This window comes from Tachyglossus aculeatus, chromosome 3 (genome assembly GCF_015852505.1).
Source record: "Tachyglossus aculeatus isolate mTacAcu1 chromosome 3, mTacAcu1.pri, whole genome shotgun sequence".
NCBI lineage: Eukaryota > Metazoa > Chordata > Mammalia > Monotremata > Tachyglossidae > Tachyglossus > Tachyglossus aculeatus.
In genome coordinates this window covers 41,798,074-41,820,508 of record NC_052068.1, presented here as the reverse complement: position 1 = coordinate 41,820,508, position 22,435 = coordinate 41,798,074, and the positions used below count along the sequence as shown (strand labels likewise).

Genomic DNA, 22,435 nt, shown 5'->3' with positions numbered 1-22,435 from the left:
CACTCTCAACAGGAACCTTTGACATCTAACTTTGACAGCTAACTTAGGGAAGCGGCATGGCTCAGTGGAAAGAGCCCAGGCTTGGGAGTCAGAGGTCATGGGTTCAAATCCCAACTCCACCACTTGTCAGCTGTGTGAGTTTGGGCAAGTCACTTCACTTCTCTGTGCCTCAGTTCCCTCATCTGTAAAATGGGGATGAAGACTGTGAGCTCCCATGTGGGACAACCTGATCACCTTGTGTCCTCCCCAGCACTTAGAACATTGATTTACACATAGTAAGCTCTTAAGACATGCCATCATTAATTAATTAACTTTGGCCTGATTGGGAGACTCTATCTTGGGAATCCCAGAATCCTTTCTGCCCATCTTCCCAGCTCCCCTGTCATTACCCCAACTCCACTGCTGGCCCCCTTCAGACCACTTGGCAGGCTCAAGTGGGATGAAGTGGATGGAAGAGGTAGTCAGAGAAGAGATCGATAACCTAAAGGAAGCCTGTCAGGAACCTCCTTGGGTTACTGCTTTTTCCCCAGCAAAAAGCTTTTGCCTTCTAGCATGTGAGCCCATTGTTGGGTAGGGACCATCTCTATACGTTGCCAACTTGTGCTTCCCAAGCGCTTAGTACAGTGCTCTGTACACAGTAAGTGCTCAATAAATACTATTGAATGAATCCCCTTGCTTTTCAACCCTTCTGTGCCAAATTGTGATGAATTATGAAATGTCCCTGTGATTATTACCTGGTTAAAGAGCCAGAGGCCATTAGCAGTTTTAAAGCACAGGTGGGACATGACAGCTTTCAAGCTTAAAGTTCTTTTGCAGGGGTGGGTGGGGATTATGTCTGTTCTGGATCTTCGTTAATCTTCCTCATATGGGAAATAGCAGCAGTCACAGTTATGACCATGTGTTCTATCACCCAGTATCATTAATTTGAACGTGGTTGGTTTAAAATGAGACTTTTTATTGGGAAGGAGTGATATGTTAATACATATGGGGCAGTGATATTTACCTAAGAAGTTTGCATTGTTTTCAGAATTTTTAGGATGGTTTTAAACCAACCATTTTGAATATGCCAAAATTAATCCAAGCCTTTGTACGTATTACCAGATAATGATTGGACTTTAAACTTTGGAGATGATCATTGAAATATGTCCCTGATAGTTTAAATGCTTTTGTTACCACATGACCAGATATAATTCTTCATCATGCTAGAGCTACATCTTGTTGCAAATGAGCTTATTTCTTTTTTTTTTTTTTGTATTCTGGCTATATTGTGCTTTCCCAAATATGTCATACTGGCCTTAGAACACACACACTAGGTGTTCAATAACTATTTACTATTGGGTTGATGGTTCGAGAACACCTCTAGAATGAAAACACTTTTTGAGGAACTGTTTGCTATTTAAGCAGTTTTACGAAGTGGACTCGAGAAAAATTCATGCCTGTACAGGAGTCTATTCAAAGAGAAATAATCATAAAATTGGGAAGGAGAAAAATGCTAAAAATATTTAACAACTCTCAAATCTGTACATATCTTGCTAGTTTTCTAATTTTCTAGTGATACTGTCAAAATCCGCAAACATAACTTTTTAATTATATGGACTTGTTTGAAGCATCTCATGGTACTTATTAAATGAAAGAATATCATTTGGATTTTGTGCTGCTTTTAAGAAATTTAGACATTTATTTAAAAGAAGCCTCATGGGTTTGGACTCACTGATTTAGGAAAAGAGCCTTGGAATATGTCTAGGTTCAAATAATGATGATTTAGAGTGATAGAACAAAATGAATGAGGCATATTAGTATCAGGAATATATTAGGAAAAAAAGCAATAAAATAGTGAAATCACTGATAAGATACTTTAGTTATTATGATGGATGATAGAAAGGCATTCCAGGGATATGAATGAATGATAGACTTTTTTCAGTAACTTTTTTGCTAAATCCTATAAGTAGAAGGAAAAGATGAATGGACAAACCCCCATAGCAGAGGTAGATCTTTACTTACAAAATTAAGACTATTGGTAAAATGATCTAAATTATTCAGATCAAAAAACCATGTCTTTTTGTTTCTTTGAATTATCCAGATGAGTGTCTCGATCTCCCACTTCATTTTGCTTATGTAGACAAGAAGTTAGTCATAATAAACACAATGAAGGCAGTTGGTCCACAGGAAAGATCATGAGACTGGGAATCAGGATGCTTGGCTTCTAATCCAGAGTATGCCACTGGTTCAGTGTGAAATCTTGGGCAGTCACACACATACAATCCCTCTCTCGCTCTTTCTCTTTCTCTCTCTCTCCCTCCCTTCCACTCTCCTCATTTTCCTAATCTGTAAAATTGGGATAAAGGATCTGCTTTTCTGCCCTCTTAAAATGCAAGCCTATCCAGGACAGAAATTGGGTTTGATCTGATTATATTATATCTATCTTAGCACCTGACACATGGTCCTTAATCAATACAGCAACAACAAAATTATTAAAATTATTATTATTACTATTAATATTATTATTACATTAACCAGGCCAAACATAGTCCATGTCCCATAAATATGAGGGAGACCATGCATTCAATCCCCATTTTACACATGAGGTAATTGAGACTCAGAGTATTTAAGTGACTTGCCTAAAATCACAGAACAGGTAACTGGCCCAGCCAGGATTAGGTCCATGTTTTTTTCAACTAGTCCACATTGCTACTAATAACAAGAACCTCACATAGTTTTATTTTCATGATTTCATCCCTGATGCCTGGTGAAAGAATTTCACAAGTGGAGGCTCCTAGGAAATAATAATAATAATGATGATGGTATTTGCTAAGCACTTAATATGTGCCAAGCACTGTTCTGAGCACTGGGATAAATACATGGTAATCAGATTGTCCCAAATGGGGCTCACAGTCTTAATTCCCATTATACAGATGAAGTAACTGAGGCACAGATAAGTTATTTGGCTTGCCCAAGGTCACACAGCAGACGAGTGGTGGAGACAGAATTAGAACCTACATCCCCTGGCTCCCAAGCCCGTGCTCTTTCACCAAGCCAGGTGCCACTCCAGAGAGTGGGAGGGTTGGGGAACATGTTTCCTGATGTTCAACAGTGTATCTATATCAGAGAGAAAACCTTTTTGTTGAGCTGCCGCTACTGGGTTGATGTATTCCAAGAAGTTTCCTTATAGATCTTGGAAACCAGGAGAGAAATGTGAATTTGCATGGGATATATGCAGATCAAGTAGGGAATCTCAGAGGGGGAAACAGAGAAAGGGTTTGTTTTCTCTCCTATTCAACTAGGAGAGAGCAATCCTCATGTTCTTCTGGAGGCCTAGGGAGAATCGGGCTGTCTTATTTAGAAACTCCTTTCCAATGGCTTTAAGCCCCTCATTCAGCTCTCTCTCTCTCCCTGCCTTACCTCCCTGATATACTACAATCCTGCCTGCACACTTCAGTCATGTAATGCCAGCTTATTCTTTGTAGTTTAATCTCATCTATCCCATTGCCCACCCCCAGCCCATTATTTTAAGTGCTTACCATGTGCCAGACACTGTACTGACTGCTGGGGTAGATACAGGCTAATCAGGTTGTACACAGTCCCTGTCCCATGCGAGGTTCACAGTCTTAATCCACATTTTACAGATGAGGAAACTGAGGGACAGAGAAGTTAAGTAACTTGTCCAAGGTCACACAGCAGGCAAATGGGAGTGCCAGGAACTTGGCCTGTAACTCGCTCTCCACATGGACAGTGTACCACTGTCCCCACCTTCAAACCCTCCTAAAATCACATTTCCTCCCAAGAGGTATTTTCTGATGGAGGCCTCATTTCCCCTATCTTCCATTCCCTCTGCTTGGTTGATATTCACCGACCCCCACAGTACTTTTGTGCATATCCTTATACTCTAATATTTCCCCTATCTGTAATTCATTTTAATGCTTGCTTTCCCACTGTAGATTGTAAGCTCATAATGTGCAGGAATCGCATTTACCCACTCTATTTATTGTATTGTGCTTCCCGAAGCACTTAGTACAATTCTCTGCACATAGCAAGGGCTCAATAAGTAGCATTGATTAACTATTATAGCCATATAGAAAGGGAGATCAAAGACAGAGATATCCTGAAGAAAAGGCCAAAAGCAACAAGCCAAAAAGAGTAAGGCATGTATAATTCACTATGGCACTTTCAATAATTTATTTTAGATGAAGGTTAAAATGAGTCTTGGAAGAGCTAATACTAGCCTAGCCTAAGTTAAGAACCTTCAGGTTTGGAAGAAGATCTACTACTGAGAGCAAGAGATGTTCCTTGGGTTTAGGAAACAAAATATTTGTTGGAAAATTAGCTTAGTTTATTTTTTATGTTTGCATCCTTCCCTCTCCCTGTTTCCCTACTGTTTCCTCTGAACTTCTGTCTACCTCTTTTGTGCTCTTCTCCTTACACAAATATTTGACATCTGCAGACCCCTTCCCCAAGTGCCATCATCCTAAAGAGGCTCTCTAATAATAATTTTACCTAATAAATAACAGATAACAGAATTGTCTTTCTGAAAATTTATGAATATAATGGTGTTGTAACACCCAGTTTGTAATGATTTAAATCCAGTTTCATCCTTTAAAATTTGGTTTTGTTTGTAGCTGTCTTTGTTCATTCAGTAATATCAGCTCAGACACATATCTATTCTTGTTTTTTTTTTAATTGTATTTGATCAGTGCTTATTATGTGTCCAGAACTGTTCTAAGTGCAGTGGAATATGCAAGGTAAATCAGGCTGGACACAGTCCCTGCCCCATATGGGGCTCAGAGTCCAAGTAGGAGGGAGATCAGGTATTGAATCACCATTATACAGGAAACTGAAACACATCAAATTTAAGTGACTTGCCCAAGGTTAAACAGCTGGCAATAGGCAGAGCTGGGATTAAAGAGCATGACTCAGTGGAAAGAGCCTGGGTTTTGGAGTCAGAGGTTGTGGGTTCAAATCCTGGCTCTGCCACTTGTCAGCCATTTGACCTTGGGCGATTCACTTAACTTCTCTGGGCCTCAGTTAATTCTTCTGTAAAATGGGGAATGAAACTGAGACCCATGTGGAACATGGACTGTGTCCAACACGATTCACTTGTGTCCGCCCCAGCGCTTAATATAGTGCCTGGCACATAGTAAGCACTTAACAAATACTACTACTACTACTAATAATAATAATAGTGGCATTTATTAAGTGCTTACTATGTGCAAGACACTGTTCTAAGCACTGGGGAGGTTACAAGGTGATCGGGTTGTCCCACATGGGGCTCACAGTCTTAATCCCCATTTTACAGATAGGTAACAGAGGCACAGAGAAGTTAAGTGACTTGCCCAAAGTCACACAGCTGACAATTGGCAGAACTGGGATTCGAACTCATGACCTCTAACTCCAAAGCCCATGCTCTTTCCACTGAGCCACACTACTTCTCTACTACTACAATTATTATTATTGTTCTTGTTATTATTAATAACCCAAATCCTCGAAATCCCAGGTTCGTGCTCTTTTTGTTAGGCAACACTGCTTCCCTACTTTGTTAACTACTTTGCTAAAGCTCTTTGATCTAAAAAAGAGCGGCATATCTTCTCTTTAAAACTTTGGATCTTGGAAAACTTGGGTCATAGAAAATTTAGCTATGTAAAAAGTAGCAAAAGTTTATGCAATCTGTTGAAGAAAATGTTTCCTTAATTCTTTGACTTGTTTACCATTCAAATTGCTTGGAAGAAAGCTCAGGATAATCATTTAGTTAATGGAAAGTGTCAGTCTCTGTTCCACTTGGAGAGAAGATGGGCAATTAAGCATGTGATAAAATCCATTTCCCACACATTTGACATCCCCGTAACAACATTCTCTGTGTTAATGTTATGGGGAAAAAAGAATGAGTCGATCTGAGGCAGTATCTTTATGAGGCAAGTGTATCCCATCTAACTCAATCCTTCGCTCAGAAATGTCTTCCCTAGATTTTACTGCATGTCTGTGATAGACTGCACAGAGTGAGGGGGTGAATACACCGGTACCTAGAAAACGTTGACTTTGTGTATCTTACACCCTTGTATTATTAGCTTTTCTTAAGTATTTCTTTTTTAAATAAAATAATTTTTAGAAATGGTCAAAGTCTCCTGTTGGTAACTCAACTGCATTTCAAAACTCAAGGAAGCTTAAGTATTTGGAACACTATTTGGAACTCAAAATCATTGCTCAAAATTCTGGGCATGATCAGCAAATGGCAAGCAGGTACCCCGAGTTCCCCAAAGCAGATGCCCTGTTTCATAAAATCTCCATTCTAGACTCAGTACTCCTGTATTGGACTGAGCAAGATGGGAACCAGGAGGTCATTTGCTGGGTCTGAAGAAGTATTCTGGTGTTAAAGTAGGCTTTTTAGGTGGTCTCTACCTCAGCTGAAAGAGTATAGGCTTTCAAAAGGGTCCCAACATTCTCTGACCTACCCTAAACAAGCTCATTCATTCATTTATTCAATCGTATTTACTAAGTGCTTCCTGTGTGCTGAGCACTGTACTAAGCGCTTGGGAAATTCCCTGCCCATAACGAGCTTATATGAGAGAAATCAGTTAAATCAGTAGGAACATTTGAAATGGGGGTATTGTGGCTAGAGGGAAGGAAGAGGGGTTGAAGGCAGGTGAGGAAGAGGAAACAGTTGAAATTGGCAAGCACTACAGTAAATTATCTCTGATTTGGAGAGGCTTCAGTGCAATTTTAATTCCCGTTTTGTTCAATTATTTCCAGTCCTTCCAGCCCTCCAAAGGTTCTATACTTTCTTCTTTCCCATTTTTCCTTCCTCCTCAGACCCTGATCACTCTCTTCTGATTGTTCTCCCTCATCACTCAGAATGGGATTGTTTCCTTTTAATTTCTTATGCATTTATACACACACACACACACACACACACACACACAAATCATGCCTTAGCTAAGCCTATTCTAGAAAATTTGATGGCTTAAATGTTTTGCAGATATTATGTATATTTCCATTACACAAAGGCATTCATAATTTGGAGCCTCACCCTTTCTGTTACCCTATCCTTCTCTTACTCTTATCACTAAGCTATATCTCTATATAAATGTGTATTTTGGTTGTGAGATGCATCTTGAAAAATTGCTTTTACCATCTTTAAAAAAAACAAAAAATAGAACATTTTCCAAAGAAATAATGATTATAATATTTTCTGTTGAATTATCTGAGGTTTAGGTGCATGCACAGATAAATGAGACAGACACTCTGAGAGTGTGAAAAACAGCTCTGTTTGCAGATTCTTAATCAGGGCAACTTATTGAAATGCAACCTCCTTTGAGAAGCAATCCAGGTAGCTCTTTACATTTCAAGATGTTTAATACCAGAAGTGATTTAATTAGGAATAATCTATTCAAAGGTACATGAGGTTTACTGAGAGCCTTAGATAAAGGCCACAAAGAAAATGGAGTCAGAACCGTCAAACAAAATGGGCAAAGAAGAACTTATGGTCATTCAGTGGATATCCTGAAATATAAGTAAGAGAGAAATGTGAACAGAATATAAGTGCCTTCCAGATAGGTATTTGGCAACCCCCACAGTAACACAAAGTTAGTTTTACAGACCTAAATAATAGGAAAAAACTCAGGAAACTCCCAAACTGAAAATGCATGCCAAATACCTTATCTTAAAAAAAAGGCTAGGGATATTTCTATTTAGAACCACATATATATGTATTGATAGACAATCAAAATAGAGAAATATCAAAAGTAGGAGAAAATTCAAGACAGTAGAGCAGGTGGAGGTTGGGGAGGGAATATTTGAGTCATCTACGTAGCTAAAAACATGTGAGTTGATAAGAAAAATAGAGAACCAAGGTATGAGTTTCATTGGGTCAAAACTGTGCTATGTTACAGTCTCAGAGTGGGCAGAAGTCAGTTTTGGAGGTGGAGGGGAAAAGGGTGAGGTGGCATCTTAGGAAATTTGGATCACAAGGCAGTAATTCAGAGCTGGAGTATTTAGTTAGAGCAGTGTTATCAATTAAAGCCGATTGGCAATCCAAAGGTAATTATGAAGTACAACTGTGTTCGTGTTGATTTTTGGCCAGTATGGAGTAAAGTTGAAGTTTACTAAAATTGATAACAAAAACTGGAGAATCAGTAAATTTATCAATACTAGGGTATTGGTTTCCTGAGGCAGAAGCAGTGTGGCTCAGCGGAAAGAGCCCGGGCTTTGGAGTCAGAGGTCATTGGTTCAAATCCCGGCTCCACCACTCGTCAGCTGTGTGACTTTGAGCAAGTCACTTCACTTCTCTGGGCCTCAGTTCCCTCATCTGTAAAATGGGGATTAAGACTGTGAGCCCCACATGGGGCAACCTGATCACCTTGTAAATTCCCCAGCGCTTAGAACAGTGCTCTGCACTTAGTAAGTGCTTAATAAATGCCATTATTATTATTATTATTATTATGACTTCTTTTGTATGTTTCTCAAACCGTATAGTACAGCATTCTGCACACAGAAGGTACTCTTGATACTCATTAAGATAAATATAGATGTTGAAGCCTTCAGAATTTAGTGCAGATATTGGGTAAGTAGAAGAAGTTGCAATTGTATCGATTACATTTTTACTATGTGTAGAGTAAGTGCTAAGTGCTGGGACAGAATACATGGGTGAGAATTAGACACAGTCCCTGTTCCTTGGGGGGCTTATAACCTGAGAGGTTAGAGATGAGAATGGTGAAGGGGCTTCAAAGTTGTCTTGACCTGGAGAAGGTGTCCCAGAGTGCAGCAGATGATGGTTGCTAGAACTCAGAGAAGAATGAAAACTCTGTTAGGTCATTTTCAGGCCCAGAAGAGGCTGATAACATTTTGGACAGTAGGAAAACAGAGGATCACCTACCATCTCTACACAGATGATTCCCAAATCTACCTCTCCAGTCCTGATCTCTTTCCTCAGCAGCCTCATATTTCTTTCTGCCTTCACAACTTCTCTTCTTGGATGGCTCCTAGACACCTCAAATGTAACATGTCCAATAAAGAACACTATTGTCTCTGCTAAACTGTGAGCTTGTTTTGGGCAAATAGTCTATCTACCCTCTCCGTGGTATTGTACTCTCCCAAGTGCCAAGTATAATGTTCTCCACAAAGTAAGAGCTTAATAAACATAATTACTTGATTGAGTCTCACCCAAATCCTGTCTTCCCAGCAACTTTCCTAGCACTGTAGACAACACTTACCTGTATCACAATCTCATAACCTTGGCATTATCTTTGACCCATTTTATTCAATCCACATATTCAGTCTGTCACCAAATCTTGTTGATTCTACCTTCACAACACCTCTAGAATCTACCCCTTTCTCTCCATCCAAAGTGTTACTTTGCCTAACCATCTCACTGTGCCAGGTTCTCACCGGTCCCACTGTCGACCCCTGGCCATGTCCTACCTCTGGCCTGGAATGCTCTCCCTCCTCAAATCCACCAATCATACTTCCCTCCTTAAAAGACCTACTGAAGGCTCACCTCCTCCAGGAGGCCTTCCCAGACTAAGCCCCCCTTTTCCTTTGCTTCTCCTCCCCACCCCATCACCCTGACTCACTCCCTTTCCTCATCCCCCCTCCCCACCCCACAGCACTTTTGTATAGATGTACATATTTATAATTCTATTTATATTAATGGTATGTATATAACAATAATTCTATTTCTTTATATTGATGCTATTCATGCCTGTTTACTTGTTTTGATGCCTACTTCCCCCCCTTCTAGACTGTGAGCCCATTGTGGGCAAGGATTGTCTCTACTTGTTGCTGAATTGTACTTTCCAAGTGCTTAGTACAGTGCTCTGCCTACAGCAAGTGCTCAGTAAATACAATCGAATGAATGAATGGATGATCCAAGCACTAATTTCTCACTTCAGCCATTGCATCAGCCTCCTTGCTGACTTCTTTTCTCCTGTCCCTCTCCACTCCAGTTTATACTGCATTCTGCATTCCAGTTCATTTCTCTAGAAAGCCATCCACTTCTCCTCATTCCTCAAATTTAATACATCCAAACAGAACTCTTCATCTTCCCAAACAAACCCTGTTCTCCCTCTGACTTTCCCATCACTATAAAAAGCACCGCCATCCTCCATGTCTCACAAGCCCATAACCTTGGTGTTACCTTAGACTCATCTCTCTCATTCAACCTCATAGTCAGTCACCACATCTTGTTGGTTCAACCTTTACAACATTGTTAAAATCTAAACTGCTATCACATCCTACTCCACCCTGGTTATTGCATCAGCCTCCTTACTGACCTCCCTGCATCCTATCTCTCCCCACTTCAGTTCGTACTTAAATCTCTTGACGTATCCTTTATTTTTTTTTAACCAAACTATTCATTCCATGTTTCTGTACTCCTCAAGAACCTCCAGTGGTTGCCCATCCATCTTTCCATCAAACAGAAACCCCTTACCTCAGCTTTAAAAAAGTCAATCACCTCCTCCCCATCCCCATCACCCCTGCCTATGTTACCTCTCTGCTTTTCTACTAAAAGTCAGCCCACACGCTTCTTTTCTCTAATTTCAACCTATTTACTGTACCTCATTCTCACCTATCTCTCCTCTGACCCATCACCCACATCCTACCTCTGGCCTCTTCGTATCCAATAGACAATCACTCTCCCCACCTTCAAAGCACATCTCCAAGAAGCCTTCCCCCATTAAGCACTCATTTTTTCTTCTCCCACTCCCTTCTGTGTCACCCTTCCACTTTATTCATCCCTCCCTCAGCCCCAGCACTTCTATGCATATGTGTAATTTATTTATATTAATGTCTGTTTCTCCCACTAGACTGTAAGCTACTTGTGCTCAGGGAACATGTCTACCAACTGTTATATTGTACTTTTACAAGCACTTGGTACAGTGTTCTGCACACAATAAGTGTTCAGTGGATATGATTGATTTATTGTTCAAGAGCTTCCAGTGGTTGCCCTTCCATCTCCACATCGAACAGAAAATAATTACCATTGGCTTTTAAGAACTCAATCAGCTCGCCGCTCCTAACTTGCCTACTAATTTCCTACAACAATCAAGCTCACACACTTTTCTCCTTTAATGCCAACTTACTGCACTTTAATCTTGTCTATCTTGCCACCAACCCCTTGCCCACATCCTCCCTCTGGACTGGAACTTTCTCTCATTTTATATTACTACTCTCCCAACCTTTTAAGTTATCATCTCTTTCAAGTGGCCTTCCCCAGCTAACCCATTGTTTCTCCTATTTGTCTTGCAGTCTGTGTGTTCATTCATTCATTCAATCGTATTTATTGAGCACTTACTGTGTGCAGAGCACAGTGCTATGTACAGTGCCCGGCACATAGTAAGCACTTAGTAAATACCGATATTATTAGTAGTGGTAGTATTATGTACTTGGATCTGTTCCCTTTAAACAGTTGATTTTCACCCCATCCTCAGCCCCACAGCTCTTATGTACATATCCTTAGACCCTAACATTTTCCCCTCTTTGTTTTCATTTCAAAGACTCTCTCCCCATCTAGACTGAAAGCTCCTTGTGGGCAGGGATTGTGTCTACCAACTCTATTGTATTGTGCATTCCCAAGCATTTGGTATAGTGCTCTTCACATAGTAAGGACCCCAGATAAATACCACTGATTGATGTACAAAGTTAAGCTTTCTTAGAATCCTCCAAGACCCATTGTTCAGTTCAAACTTTTAGGAATGGATTTGACCTTTGCTTAGGTATACTATGCTGCTTAGGCAGGTAGAAACTTATGAGAGTTGTTTCCATAGTCTGATAACTATCTCTAAGCTCAGACTCACAATAGTCGCTAATGTGAACTATAATTTATATTAAAAAAGGAATCAATTTTTAACCTCTGTGGGAGTTAATTGGTGTGATCACTATCCTCTGATCTTGTAAAAAAAAGATTATTGCAGCAATAAAGACATTCATGTTAATACTTTATTACTTTGTCAGGGAACAGTAAGGTACTTGGCATGCATTTAGAATAGATTTTATGAGGAGAAATAGATCTAAAGCTATGAAGAATAGACATTTTCTCCCTATTAATTGCTAGCTTCCTAACAGTGAAAAAAGCGCTTCAAACATAATAAGAGTTGTTTGTTTAAAAACAGAAAAATATCAATTTGAGTAAAATAAAATTATCTCTGTTTCACCTCACTGATTTTTTTTCCATAATATATGACAGAATTTGCTGGCTTCATAGACATATCCTCTAATTAGATTAAAGATGAAATAAACATGCAAATGTAAAAGTCCTGAAGTTTTAGATTACACTTTGCCTTTTTTGATACAAATCTAAAATACATCTGTAGAAAGTGAAAAGCATAAATTTGCCTCTCAAAGAAACAATAATACTCTGAAGCTGAAGAGTATAAAGATAGCACTTGAAACTTGCAGCATAAATTGTTAGGAAAAAAGGCAGTTATACCATTCCATCAAATATTTTATCGGTATTCTTGAAGCTAGACAGTGTATGAGTGTCTTATAGTGTCAGAGATCTGTCTTTTTAGAATTGATTTGTAGTTTAGGCAGAGAATACAGCCAATTCTGAATCTTATCTGAAAAAGTGAGGGGACCTTCAATTAAAGTAGAAAATAAGCTTGAAGAAAGTGCCTGCATTATCTCGTTCTTGCTTTGGTGAAATCTCTTGTTGAAAATCACTGGGATTTTTCTTTAAACTAATAAAATATTTCACTAAGCACTCATTATTTAGGAAGTTTCCTACTCTTATGGTCTTAAAAATGGGATAATCAGGAAAATGAATTGAAATTTATGAAGGCAATGCATGAAGTTAAACAAAAATTCTTTACAAACCAGTGCAGCATGTACAAACCAAAATTAAAGCTCTCTACAAATGATAGTGTATAGGAACCAAAACAATAAGCATGTGCGGTGTTTGGATTAAGATTTTGTTTTAAACTTGGTTTTAAAATGTAGAACATTTTTGATAAGTACAATTTCCAATCGAGTCATGAATACCAATATGTTGATTATCTACAACACAATGATATTGGCTGTTTGACAGTGTTTACATCAATACTGCCCTGCTGATGCTTCAGAACAAGCACAGCTCTGGGGTTCGGGAAACCAGGAGAATGCCAGCTAATGATATGCCATCAATGGTGAGGATTTTTGATGGAAAAGCCACTTAAGCATTTTTATTCATTCATTCATTCAATCATATTTATTGAGTGCTTACTGTGTGCAGAGCACTGTACTAAGCACTTGGGAGGGTATGATGCAACAACAAACAGGCACATTCCCTCTCCACAGTGAGTTTACAGTCTAGAGGAGGAGACAGACATTAACATGCATAAATAAATTACAGATATAAATATAAGTGGGGCTGGGAGGAGGATAAATGAATGAAGCAAGTCAGGGTGACATAGGGGGTGAGGGAGAAGAGTAAGCAACATTGTGTAGTGGATAGAATACAAGTCTGGGAGTCAAAAGTTCATGGGTTCTAATCCCACATTTGCCACCTGTCTGCTGAGTGACCTTAGGCAAGTCATTTCACTTCTCTGGGTCTCAGTTACCTCATCTGTAAAAAGGGGATTGAAGCTGCGAGCCCCACGTGGGTCAGGGACTATGCCCAACCCGGTTTGTTTGTAAACACCTCAGTGCTTAGTACAGTGCTTGGCACAGAGTAAGCACTTAAAAAATACCACAGTTATTATTCCTAGACTAAGCCCCCTTTTTCCTAAATTCCCCCTCCCTCCTGTGTCACCTCATCTCGCTCCCTTTGCTCTTTCCCCCCCACCCCACAGCACTTATGCCTATGTGTATATATCTACAACTCAATTTATTTATATTGATGCCTGTTTACTTGTTTTGATGTGCATATATCTACAATTCTATTTATATTGATGCCTGTTTATTTGTTTTCTTGTTTATCTTCCTCCTTCTAGACTGTAAGCTCGGTATGGGCAGGGATTGTCTCTCTTTATTGTAAATTGTACTTTCCAAGTAGTTAGTACAGTGTTCTGAACACAGTAAGCACTCAGGCACTCAATAAATACAATTGAATGAATGAATGAAAAGAAGAGGAAAGGAGGGCTTTGTCAGGGAAGGCCTCTTGGAGGAAATGTGCCTTCCATAAGGCTTTGAATGCGTGGAGAATAACTGTCTGTCAGATTCAAGGAGGGAGGGCATTCCAGGCCAGAGTCAGTATGAGAGTGAGAGGTCAGGAGTGAGATAGATGAGAACAAGGTATAGTGAGAAGGTTAGCATTAGAAGAGTGAAGTGTGCGGGCTGGATTGGTAATAGGAGAGTAGTGAGGTGAGGTAATAATAATAATTATGGTATTTATTAAGTGCTTACTATGTGCCAAGCACTGTTCTCAATGCTGAGGTAGATACAAGGCAATCAGGTTGTCCAACTTGGGGTTTACAGTCTTAATCCCCATTTTCCAGAAGAGGTAACTGAGGCACAGAGAAGTTAAGTGGCTTGCCCAAAGTCACACAGCTGACAAGTGGCAGAGGTGGGATTAGAACCCACTACTACTGACTCCCAAGCCTGTGCTCTTTCCATGCTGCAGGTAGGAGGGGACAAGTTGATTCAGTGCTTTAAAGACAATGTTGAGCAATTTTTTTTTTTTTGATGTTTTTGTTTTTGTTTGTGGATGGGCAACCATTGGAGTTTCTCTGGGAGTAGGGAAGCATGGCCTGAATGATTTTGTAGAATATGATCTGAGCAGCAGAGTGAGGTATAGACTTGAGTTGGGAGAGATGGGAGGCAGGGTGGTCAGCAAGGAGGCTGATACGGTAATTAAGATAATGTAGGATTAGTGACTGGATTAATGTGGTAGCAGTTTAGATGGAGAGGAAAGAAAAGATTTTAGCGATGTTGAGAAGGCAGAATCTACAGGATTTAGTGATGGATTGAATATGTGGTTTGAATGAGAGAGAGGAGTCAAGGATAATGCCAAGGGTAGGGCCTTGTGAGACAGGAAGGATGGTGGTGTCATCCAGAGTGATGGGAAAGTGACAGGGAGGACAAGGTTTGGGTGGGAAGATAAGAAGTTGTTTTAGACATATTAACTTTGAGGTGATGGGGGGACTTCCAAGTAGAAATTTCTTGAAGGCTGGAGGAAATGCAAGACTGGAGAGAGGGAGGGAGATCAGGGCTGGAGTTGTAGATTTGGATACCATCCACATAGCTTTGGTAGGTGAAGTCATGTGAGCAAATGAGTTCTCAAGGGAGTGAGTGTAGATAGAATATGGAAGGGGATCCAGAACTAAACCTTGAGGGTTCCACACACTTAGGTGGGTACTGTATTGTTCTTTCACAAGCGCTTAGTACAGTGCTCTGCACACAGTAAGTTCTTAATAAATATGATTGAATGAATGATGTGGAAGAGGAACCTGCAAAAGAGACTAAGAATGAGCAGCCAGCGAGGTAGGAGGAGAACCAGGAGAGGACCGGGTCAGTGAAGCCAGTTTGGGGTTGTTTCCAGGAGAAGGGAGTGCACAACAGTGTTGAATGCAGCTGAGAGGTCAAGGGGGATTAGTATAGAGAAGAGGCCATTGGATTTGGCAAGGAGGAGATAATTGCCCCTGTGTCCTCAATCCTTAAAAAAATAAAAACCCTCTCTTTGCTCCACTGCTCCATCCAGCTATCAACCTATCCCAATCAATCAATTGATCAATCATATTTATTGAGTGCTTACTATGTGCAGAGTACTGTAGTAAGCGCTTGGGAGAGTTCAATTTAACAGAATTAGCTGAGAGGTTCCCTGCCCATAATAAGTTTACAGTCTAGAGGGGGAGATAGACATTAATATGAATGAATAAGTAATTTATAATATATAATTTAAAGATAAGTCCATAAGTGCTTTGGGGTTAGGGGTGGGAAGAATATCAAGTGTCCAAAGGTCACAGATTGATGTGCATAAATGATGCAGAAGGGAGAGCAAGCTGGGGAAAAGAGGGCTTAAACAGGCAAGGCCTTTCGGAGTTCCTGTGACCTTAGTAATAAATTGAAGGTGGAGTGAGTGGTGATCTGGCATACGTGGAGGGAAAGGGAATTTCAGGCTATGGGGATGATGTGGGAAAGGAGTCAGTAACTAGATACCATTCACCCATTCCTGTCCAAACTCCTCACACCATTGATTTACACCCACTTTTCCACTTCCTCTCCTCCAAATCCCTTCTTGACCTTTTATGGTCTGGCTTCCACCCGCTCTGCTCCACTGATATTGCTCTCTGTAGTCAAAAATGATGCCCTCCTCTCCAAATGAAATATACTCTGTCCTAATCTTCTTTAAACTCTCAGCTGACGTTGACCCTGTAGACTACATCTTATCCTGCAACACTAATATTATTAGCTTCACTGACACTGTCCTCTCCTGGTTCATCTCCTTCCTCACTGGTCACTCCTTCTCAAACTTTTTTAGTGGCTCTTCTTCTGCCTTCCACTCTCTAACTGTGGGAATTCCTCTAGACTCAGTCTAGCTCCTCTTCTGTCCTCAGTCTACACTCACTCTCTTGGGAGCTCACCTGCTCTAATCAATCAACTTATTGAGCATGTACAGTGTGCAAAGCACTTTACTAAGTGCTTGGGAGAACACAATATAACAAAGTATGACTTCAGATACCACGTCTGCTCCCAAATCCAACTCACTGGCCCCAAACTCTTGAATCTTTTGCAATCTCTCATCTCCTCCTACATCCAGTACATCTCTTCATAGATGTCCCATTGGCATCTTAGGCTCAACGTGTCCAAGACTGAGCAACTTATCCTCCCAGATTCTCTACCCTTTCTGATTTTCCCATCACTTTTAACAGAGCACCCTCCCATCTCTCAAGCCCGCAACCTTGGTACTATCCCAGACTTCTTACTCTCTTTTAAACCTCAGATTCAGCCACTTAATCCTGTTGGTTCTTTCTTCATAACATCTCTAGAATCCACTTCTTCCTCTCCATCCAAACTGCCAATATTCAGTTCCAAGCACTTCTCTTATGCCAACTCAATTACTGCATCATCTTCCTTGCAGATCCCTCCTAACTCCAGTCCCTCTCCTTTCTAGACCATTTATCACTCAGCTGCCCAGATCATCTTTATAAAACATCATTCTGTACACATCTCCCCACTCCTTAAAATCAATCAATCAATTATATTTATGGAGTGCTTTCTGTGTGCAAGGCACTGTACTAAGCACTTGAGAGAGTACAACACAACAATATAGCAGGCACATTCTCTGCCCACAATGAGCTTACAGTCTAGAGAGGGAGACAGGCATTAATACAAATACATTATGGATATGTACATAATTGCTGTGGGGCTGGGTGATGCAGAAGGGAGCGGGAAAAGAGGAAATGATGGCTTAGTCATAGTCTTTTGGAGGAGATGTGCCTTCCATAAGACTTTGAAGCTGGGGAAAGTAATTATCTGTTGGATATGAGAAGGGAGGTTGTTCCAGGCTAAAGGCAGGACATGGGTGAGAGGTTGGCGAAAAGATAGACAAGATTGAGGTTCAGTGAGTAGGCTGCCATTAGAAGATTGAAATGTGCTGGTTGAGTTATAGTAGGAGAATAGTAAGGTGAGGTAGGAGGGAACAAGGTGATTGAGTGCTTTAAAGCCAAATGGTAAGGAGTTTCTGTTTGTTGTGGAGGTGGATGGGAAACCACTGGAGGTTCTTGAGGAGTGGGGAAGCCTGGACTGAATGTTTTTTGTAGAAAAATGATCCGAGCAGCAGAATGAAGTATAGTCTGGAATAGGGAGTTACAGGACATAGTGAGATCAGCAAGAAGGCTGATACAGTAATCAAATTGGATTGGATAACTGCTTGGATTAACATGGTAACAGTTTGGATGGAGAGCAAAGGACAGATTTTAGTGGTGGTGTGAATGTCAAACCAATAGGATTTAGTGATCGACTAAGTATGTGTGTTGAATGAGAGAAAAGAATCCAAGATAATGCCAAGGTAATGTGGCTTGTGAGACAGGAAGGATGGTGGTGCTGTCTATAGTGATGGGAAAGTCGGGGGGTGGAGAGGGTTTGGCAGGAAGTTCTGTTGCCCTTTCTTTCCACATCAAGTAGAAACTTCTGACCAGTTGCTTTAAAGGCACTCAATCGGCTCTTTCCTCTCTACATAGCATTACTCCTTTCCAGCTAACTTACTCATTATGTTTCTTTCTCATCTATATTGCTGCTGACTTCTAGGTTACATAGGGTACCCAAAATGGGGGCAAACTTCCCAAGAACATCTGATTGGACTGTGGCTGTTCCTGGGTGACCCTACCTGATCTTCCTTCACTCAGTTGAATGGGTTAATTTAGCTCTTATGATGCCAACAGAATCTGAAACTTCATTAAAACCATCTCTGAGAGACAGGAGGTATTATTTTTGAAAAATTAAAATCAGTATCCTTCCCTGTCCCCGGACCCATTGTCCCTGTTGTGGGTTTGGAATGAAGGCCACCACATCTCAGCAGATAGTTGGGGGGCACTGAAGCTTTATTAATATTCTCTCATTCCCAGGGACTGGTGAGATAACAGTGGGACACAGAGGAGAATGTTTCTGAAAAATCAAAATCAGTATCTTTCCCACAACCTGTAGCCCACCAAGCTTCTTTGAGCGCAGAATTTTGTAGGGGGTACAGAGAGGAGGTGGGCAGTGGGTCCATGTGGAGTTCCTAGGTAGTAGTGAGATCAGAGTGGGACATAAAGACTGGAAGACAAAGAGAATGTTTATGAAAAATTATAATCAGCATCCTTCCTTATAATCTTCCCCTGCTATCGGAAGGGTTTGGTACCAAACTCTCCACTTCTCCATGTCTGCAGCCATCCCAGATCCTTAGGATGCAGAGCTGCCAAGAGGGACAGAGAGGAGGTGGTGGGGAGCCCGGGGTATAGAAGCCAGGCTCACCAAATGTCCCATTTATATCTTCCCCACCTCCACCCCCTGTGGCATGGCTGGTGACTACATAGTTTAAGCTACTTGGAAAACAGTTGAGGCAGTGAAAAATTGTGTAGCTTGAATGATTTATCTGGACACGACCGTATAAACGGGCCTCAACTCATCTCTCTCATTCAACGCACATAGTCTACCTGGTACCAAATCCTGGGAGTTTTACCTTCACAACATAACTAAAATTTGCCTTTTCTCTCCATTCTAAATGCTACCACGCTGATCCAGAGGTCATGGGTTCCAATCCCGGTTCCGCCACATGTCTGCTGTGTGACCTTGGGCAAGTCACTTAACTTCTCTGAGCCTCAGTTACCCATCTGTAAAATGGGGATTAAGACTGTGAGCCCCACGTGGGACAGCCTGATCACCTTGTATCCCCCCAGCGCTTAGAACAGTGCTTCGCACATAGTAAGTGCTTAACAAATGCCATCATCATTATTATTATTATCATCCAAGAACTTATTTTTTACCTTGACTCTTTCACCAACCATTTAGCTGACCTCTCTTTCTTCTGTTTCTCCTGACACCAGTCCATACTTCAATTAGCAGCCTGTATCATTTTTCTAAAATAACATTCAGTCCATGTCTCTGTACTCCTCAAGAACCTCCAGTAGTTGGCTTTGGTTTCAAACAGAAACTCCTTAACATCAGCTTGAAAGCACTGTTACCACCACCCCCTCCCACTCCACCTATGTGACTGATTTCCTACTGTAGCCCAGCCTGCAAACTTCACTCCTCTAGCTCCACTTGCTCACTGTGCCCCTATCTCTCCAGTGACCCATGTCCCTTGTCCTCCCTCTGACCTGGAACTTCCTCTCCATCCATATATGGGGATAAGCAGCATGGCTCAGTGGAAAGAGCCCGGGCTTTGGAGTCAGAGGTTATGGGTTCAAATCCTGGCTCCGCCAATTGCCAGCTGTGTGACTTTGGACAAGGCACTTCTCTGTGCCCCAGTTACTTTGTCTGTAAAATGGGGATTAATACTGTGAGCCCCCCATGGGACAACCTGATCACCTTGTAACCTCCCCAGCTTTAGAACAGTGATTTGCACATAGTAAGTGCTTAATAAATGTTATCATTATTATTATTATATGACAGACCATCACTTTCCCCACCTTCAAAGCTTTTTAAGGTCACATCACCTCCAAGGTACTTTCCCCAATTAGCCTTCTTTTCCGTCTCCCTTTTGAATTGTCTGTGCACTTGAATCTGTCCCCTTTAAGCACACGCTATTCACTGCACTCCCTGCCCTACTGCATTTATATCTGTAGTTTATATCTGTATATAAGCTACGTTTATATCTGTAATTTATTTACTTATATTAACATTTGTCTCCCCTTCTGGATTAGAAGCTCCTGTGTGACTAGTACAGTGCTCTACCCACCTTAAGCCTTCAATAAATAACATTGATTGATTGATTGAAGTGCTCAATGAATATCCTTTATTGATTGATATTCTTTTGTGCCTGGAATTCATTCATTCCCCTTTCACATATGGCAGATCACTGCTCTTCCCACCTTCAAAGCATTCTTGCAATCACATATCCTCCGAAATATCTTCCAGAATTAATAATAATGATGGCATTTGTTAAGCGCTTACTATGTGCCAAGCACTGTTTTAAGCACTGGGGGGGATACAAGGCAATCAGGTTGTCCCACATGGGGCTCACAGTCTTAATCCCCATTTTACAGATGAGGTAACTGAGGCCCAGGGAAGTTAAGTGACTTGCCCAAAGTCACACAGCTGACAAGTGGCTGGAGCAAGGATTAGAACCCATGACCTCTGACTCCCAAGGCCATGTTCTTTCCAATGAGCCACTCTGCTTCCCATAATCTCATCTACCTACCCTATTTATCCCTCAGTTTGCACTTCAGCACATCTAAATACTAGGGTTCTCATCTATCATGCCACCCTTAGCACTAATATACGTATCTTGTACCTTCCCACCACCTGTAATTTTTAATGCTTGTCTCTGCTGGTAGATTGTGGACTCTTTGAGGGCAGAGTTCATGTCCACAAATTCAATTGCACTCTACCAAGCTTTTAGTAGAATGTTTTCTCAGAAAAAGTAATCAAGAAATTGTATTGACTGGCTGATTTATTAAGAAGAAAGGATAGACTTTTCTCTCCAGAGTTGAGTTTTGGGTGAGAGAATTTGCATCTCTGTACATTGTGGCTTAGAAACTGAAAGAGTTTTCTTTTTCAGGTTTAGAAAATGAGTGATCATGAAAGTATTCAACAGTGAATTAATTCTGAACCTATAGTTAATAAATCATAGCATAAAAATCTTCTTTAGCAACCACTGATCCACTAATGATCTGCTATCTCATAATCAATTCTCAGGTCATGAAAATTAAGGATAACAAATATGAAAAGTAAGGACCCATAAAGGCAAAGCTTAATTTACTGTACTGCTCTTACCCTTATTGATAGCAAATGCCACTAAAGTGTTGAATTCCCTTTAACAAAATCAATTCATTGGCATGTGGGGACACTGGAGGTTATCACATGTTTCCTTCAGACTGTGAGTTCCCCTTTTTACAGTTTACTGGTTTCACCTATTCCTAGAAGCCAGATAATCCCAGCCCAATTAAGAAACAGTAAATTAAGTAATCCTAATCACATTCCCCTGAAGGTACCCTCAGTTCTCCGTTAGATTTGCCTTAATCTTTTCCTGCTCTACTTAGTGATGAATCTTGTTGATGTTTTTAATTATGTATTTAGACTACTAAAACCAGTAAAAACTATTCCATGTTGTTATTTTAGGACTATGTTGCAAACTGGGAAAAGGTGTACCTTCTCTTTTTATTTTCATAAAGGCTTTGTGAAACATCTGTAACTTCCCTAATCCAAATTATTTTCAAGACAATGTAGGCAGGTAATGATCTAAAATGAAACTATTTCTCCATTAATTCTGCATGGTTCTATTTGACTTTGGAATAAGACTCATACTGAGGTGAAAGAAATAATGAAGTCACACCTCATTGGTGATATTTTACAAACCATGAAAAAAATTTAGGCTAAATTACTCCAACAATTAATTAGAGAAGATGATTAGTCACAAGACTGTGATAGGGGTGTGTTCTAATTTTTGTAAACAGTACTAATCACATTACTTCTAAATTTTACTTCCACAGGAATAGTCATTTTCCTGTGCCTGAACTTCATCTAGTTCTTCCTTCCCACTTATTTTCACCAAAGTTCACTTTCTGCCTCTGAAACCAAGGAGATTTTTGTCAGATGGCTCTCTTCATGAATATTGCTATTAGTACTCAACAATGCCAGATAGCTGGTTAAAGCCAGTCAGTTACCATATGGACTAAAAATCGTAACAGTTATCAGACATAATAATCGGAAATTGTATGGATAGCTTTGTGTTATATTTGTCTCTTCCTTTCAGAAGAATACAAGGTATTTATGATACCTATCAAAATGCATCATCCTGTCTTTTGAAGACAGGATTACAAAGGGTTGAAAAATCACTATATAGCACTATCAACATGGAAAGAAAGTCATTTTAGATAGCTACCGCTTTGTGATG

The 22,435-nt window shown here is 40.4% G+C and overlaps 1 protein-coding gene across 1 annotated transcript in view; it reads left to right on the top strand.

Moving 5' to 3' along the window:
• Positions 1 to 22,435, top strand: part of PCDH15 (protocadherin related 15) — a 702,056-nt gene that overhangs the window by 605,410 nt on the left and 74,211 nt on the right. The gene's annotated exons all lie outside the window — the stretch shown is intronic.